The following is a 4,875-nucleotide window of genomic DNA, read 5'->3' as shown; positions in this document are numbered from 1 at the left end:
TCAAACACAAAAAAATGCTTACCGAAGAAAGAAAATGTATCGTGCTAGGCACTCTCCTCCCGCCCTGTGGTGCAACTGATGCCCTCTCTCGAAAAATGTACTCAATGGGAACATAATGTTGCAACCACACGCACGTTGACCTGCTGTGAGGAAAAAACGAGTTAGTACATTCCAAACATGAAAAAGGTAATTCTAAGATCAACATGAAAAACCAAAATTCCAAAAGTATCAAACATATAATAATGCTTACCGAAGAAAGGAAATATATCGTGCTAGGCACCCTCCTCCCGCCCTGTGGTGAAACTGATGTCCCTCTATCAAAAAATGTACTCAATGGGACCGTAATTTTGCAACCACACACACGTTGACCTGCTGTGAGGAAAAAAGGAGTTAGTACATTTCAAACATGAAAAAGGTCATTTTAAAATCAACATGAAAAACAAAAATTCCAAAAGTATCAAACTTAAAATAATGCTTACCGAAGAAAGAAAATGTATCGTGAAGGCACCCTCCTCCTACCCTTTGGTGCAATTGATGTCCCTCTCTCCAAAAATGTACTCAATGGGACTGTAATGTTGCAACCACACGCACGTTGACCTGCTGTGAGGAAAAAACGAGTTAGTACATTTCAAACATGAAAAAGATCATTTTAAAATCAACACAAAAATCAAAATTCCAAAAGTTTCAAACACAAAAAAATGATTACCGAAGAAGGAAAATGTATCGTGCTAGGCACCCTCCTCCCGCCCTGTGGTGCAAGTGATGTCCCTCTCTCCAAAAATGTACTCAATGGGACCATAATGTTGCAACCACACACACGTTTTCCTGCTGTGAGGAAAAAACGAGTTAGTACATTTCAAACATGAAAAAGGTCATTTTAAAATCAACATGAAGAACCAAAATTCCAAAAGTATCAAACAGAAAATAATGCTTACCGAGGAAAGAAAATGTATCTTGCTAGGCACCCTCCTCAAGCCCTGTGGTGCAACTGATGTCTCTCTCTCCAAAAATGTACTCAATGGGACCGTAATGTTGCAACCACACACACGTTGACCTGCTGTGAGGAAAAAACGAGTTAGGACATGTCAAACATGAAAAAGGTCATTTTAAATTCAACATGAAAAACCAAAATTCCAAAAGTATCAAACACAAATAATGCTTACCGAAGAAAGAAAATGTATCGTGCTAGGCACCCTCTTCCGCCCTGTGGTGCAACTGATGTCCCTCTCTCCAAAAAATGTACTCAATTGGACCATAATGTTGCAACCACACACACGTTGACCTGCTGTGAGGGAAAAAAAGTACATTCCAAATATGAAAAAGGTCATTTCTAAATCAGCATGAAAAACCAAAATTCCAAAAGTATCAAACACAAAAAAATGCTTACCGGAGAATGAAAACGTATCGTGCTAGGCACCCTCCTCCCGCCCTGTGGTGCAAGTGATGTCCCTCTCTCCAAAAATGTACTCAAAGGGACCATAATGTTGCAACCACACACACGTTGACCTGCTGTGAGGAAAAAACGAGTTAGTACATTTCAATCATGAAAAATGTCATTTTAAAATCAAAATGAAAAACCAAAATTCCAAAAGTATCAAACACAAAATAATGCTTACCGAAGAAAGAAAATGTATCGTGCTAGGCACCCTCCTACTGCCCTGTGGTGCAACTGATGTCCCTCTCTAAAAAAATGTACTCAATTGGACCATAATGTTGCAACACACACACTTTGACCTGCTGTGAGGAAAAAACGTGTTAGTACATTCCAAACATGAAAAAGGTCATTTTAAAAACAACATGAAAAACCAAAATTGGAAATGTATGGAACACAATAAAATGCTTACCAAAGAAAGAAATTGTATCGTGCTAGGCACCCTCCTTCCGCCCTGTGGTGCAACTGATGTCCCTCTCTCCAAAAATATACTCAGTGGGACCATAATGTTGCAACCACACACACGTTGACCTGCTGTGAGGAAAAAACGCGTTAGTACATTTCAAACATGAAAAAGGTCATTTTAAAATCAACATGAAAAACCAAAATTCCAAAAGTATCAAACACAAAAGAATGCTTACCGAAGAAAGAAAATGTATCGTGCTAGGAACCCTCCTCCCGCCCTGTGGTGCAATTGATGTCCCTCTCTACAAAAATGTACTCGATGGGACCATAATGTTGCAACCACACACACGTTGACCTGCTGTGAGGAAAACACGAGTTAATGCATTCCAAACGTGAAAAATCTCATTTTAAAATCAACATGAAAAACCAAAATTCCAAAAGAATCAAACACAAAAAATTGCTTACCGAAGAAAGAAAATGTATCGTGCTAGGCACCCTCCTCCCGCCCTGTGGTGCAAGTGATGTCCCTCTCTCCAAAAATGTACTCAATGGGACCATAATGTTGCAACCACACACACGTTGAAATGCTGTGAGGAAAAAACGAGTTAGTACATTCCAAACATGAAAAAGGTCATTTAAAAATAAATATGAAAAACCAAAATTCCAAAAGTATCAAACACAAAAAAATGCTTACCGAAGAAAGAAAATATATCGTGCTAGGCACCCTCCTCCTGCCTGTGGTGCAAGTGATGTCCCTCTCTCAAAAAATGTACTCAATGGGACCATAATGTTGCAACCACACACGCGTTGACCAGCTGTGAGGAAAAAACGAGTTTGTACATTTCGAACATGATAAAGGTAATTTTAAAATCAACATGAAAAACCAAAATTCCAAAAGTATCTAACCCAAAAAAATGCTTAGCGAAGAAAGAAAATGTATCGTGCTAGGAACCCTCCTCTCGCCCTGTGGTGCAACTGATGTCCCTCTCTCCTAAAATGTACTCAATTGGACCATAAAGTTGTAACCACACACACGTTGACCTGCTGTGAGGAAAACACGACTTAAAACATTCCAAACATGAAAAAGGTCCAGAATGAGATTTTCACTCTGCAGCGGAGTGTGCGCTGATATGAAACTTCCTGGCAGATTAAAACTGTGTGCCCGACCGAGACTCGAACTCGGGACCTTTGCCTTTCGCGGGCAAGTGCGCTACCAACTGAGCTACCGAAGCACGACTCACGCCCGGTACTCACAGCTTTACTTCTGCCAGTACCTCGTCTCCTACCTTCCAAACTTTACAGAAGCTCTCCTGCGAACCTTGCAGAACTAGCACTCCTGAAAGAAAGGATATTGCGGAGACATGGCTTAGCCACAGCCTGGGGGATGTTTTCAGAATGAGATTTTCACTCTGCAGCGGAGTGTGCGCTGATATGAAACTTCCTGGCAGATTAAAACTGTGTGCCTGACCGAGACTCGAACTCGGGACCTTTGCCTTTCGCGGGCAAGTGCTCTACCAACTGAGCTACCGAAGCACGACTCACGCCCGGTACTCACAGCTTTACTTCTGCCAGTACCTCGTCTCCTACCTTCCAAACATTACAGAAGCTCTCCTGCGAACCTTGCAGAACTAGCACTCCTGAAAGAAAGGATATTGCGGAGACATGGCTTAGCCACAGCCTGGGGGATGTTTCCAGAATGAGATTTTCACTCTGCAGCGGAGTGTGCGCTGATATGAAACTTCCTGGCAGATTAAAACTGTGTGCCCGACCGAGACTCGAACTCGGGACCTTTGCCTTTCGCGGGCAAGTGCTCTACCAACTGAGCTACCGAAGCACGACTCACGCCCGGTACTCACAGCTTTACTTCTGGTAGAGCACTTGCCCGTGAAAGGCAAAGGTCCCGAGTTCGAGTCTCGGTCGGGCACACAGTTTTAATCTGCCAGAAAGTTTCATATCAGCGCACACTCCGCTGCAGAGTGAAAATCTCATTCTGGAAACATCCCCCAGGCTGCGGCTAAGCCATGTCTCCTCAATATCCTTTCTTTCAGGAGTGCTAGTTCTGCAAGGTTCGCAGGAGAGCTTCTGTAAAGTTTGGAAGGTAGGAGACGAGGTACTGGCAGAAGTAAAGCTGTGAGTACCGGGCGTGAGTCGTGCTTCGGTAGCTCAGTTGGTAGAGCACTTGCCCGCGAAAGGCAAAGGTCCCGAGTTCGAGTCTCGGTCGGGCACACAGTTTTAATCTGCCAGGAAGTTTCATATCAGTGCACACTCCGCTGCAGAGTGAAAATCTCATTCTGGAAACATCCCCCAGGCTGTGGCTAAGCCATGTCTCCGCAATATCCTTTCTTTCAGGAGTGCTAGTTCTGCAAGGTTCGCAGGAGAGCTTCTGTAAAGTTTGGAAGGTGGGAGACGAGGTACTGGCAGAAGTAAAGCTGTGAGTACCGGGCGTGAGTCGTGCTTCGGTAGCTCAGTTGGTAGAGCACTTGCCCGCGAAAGGCAAAGGTCCCGAGTTCGAGTCTCGGTCGGGCACACAGTTTTAATCTGCCAGGAAGTTTCATGAAAAAGGTCATTTTAAAATCAACATGAAAAACCAAAATTCCAAAAGTATCAAACACAAAAAAATGCTTACCGAAGAAAGAAAATGTATCGTGCTAGGCACCCTCCTCCCGCCCTTTGGTGCAAGTGATGTCCCTCTCTCCAAAAATGTACTCAATGGGACCATAATGTTGCAACCACACACACGTTGACCTGCTGTGAGGAAAAAACGAGTTAGTACATTTCAAACATGAAAAAGGTCATTTTAAAATCAACATGAAAACAAAATTCCAAAAGTATCAAACACAAAATAATGCTTACCGAAGAAAGAAAATGCATCGTGCTAGGCATCCTACTCCTGCCCTGTGGTGCAAGTGATGTCCCACTCTCCAAAAATGTACTCAATGGGACCATAATGTTGCAACCACACACATGTTGACCTGCTGTGGGGAGAAAACGAGTTAGTACATTCCAAACATGAAAAGGGTCATTTTAAAATCAACATG

This window comes from Schistocerca cancellata, unplaced genomic scaffold (genome assembly GCF_023864275.1).
Source record: "Schistocerca cancellata isolate TAMUIC-IGC-003103 unplaced genomic scaffold, iqSchCanc2.1 HiC_scaffold_1153, whole genome shotgun sequence".
NCBI lineage: Eukaryota > Metazoa > Arthropoda > Insecta > Orthoptera > Acrididae > Schistocerca > Schistocerca cancellata.
Note: the sequence above shows the minus strand (reverse complement) of the source record.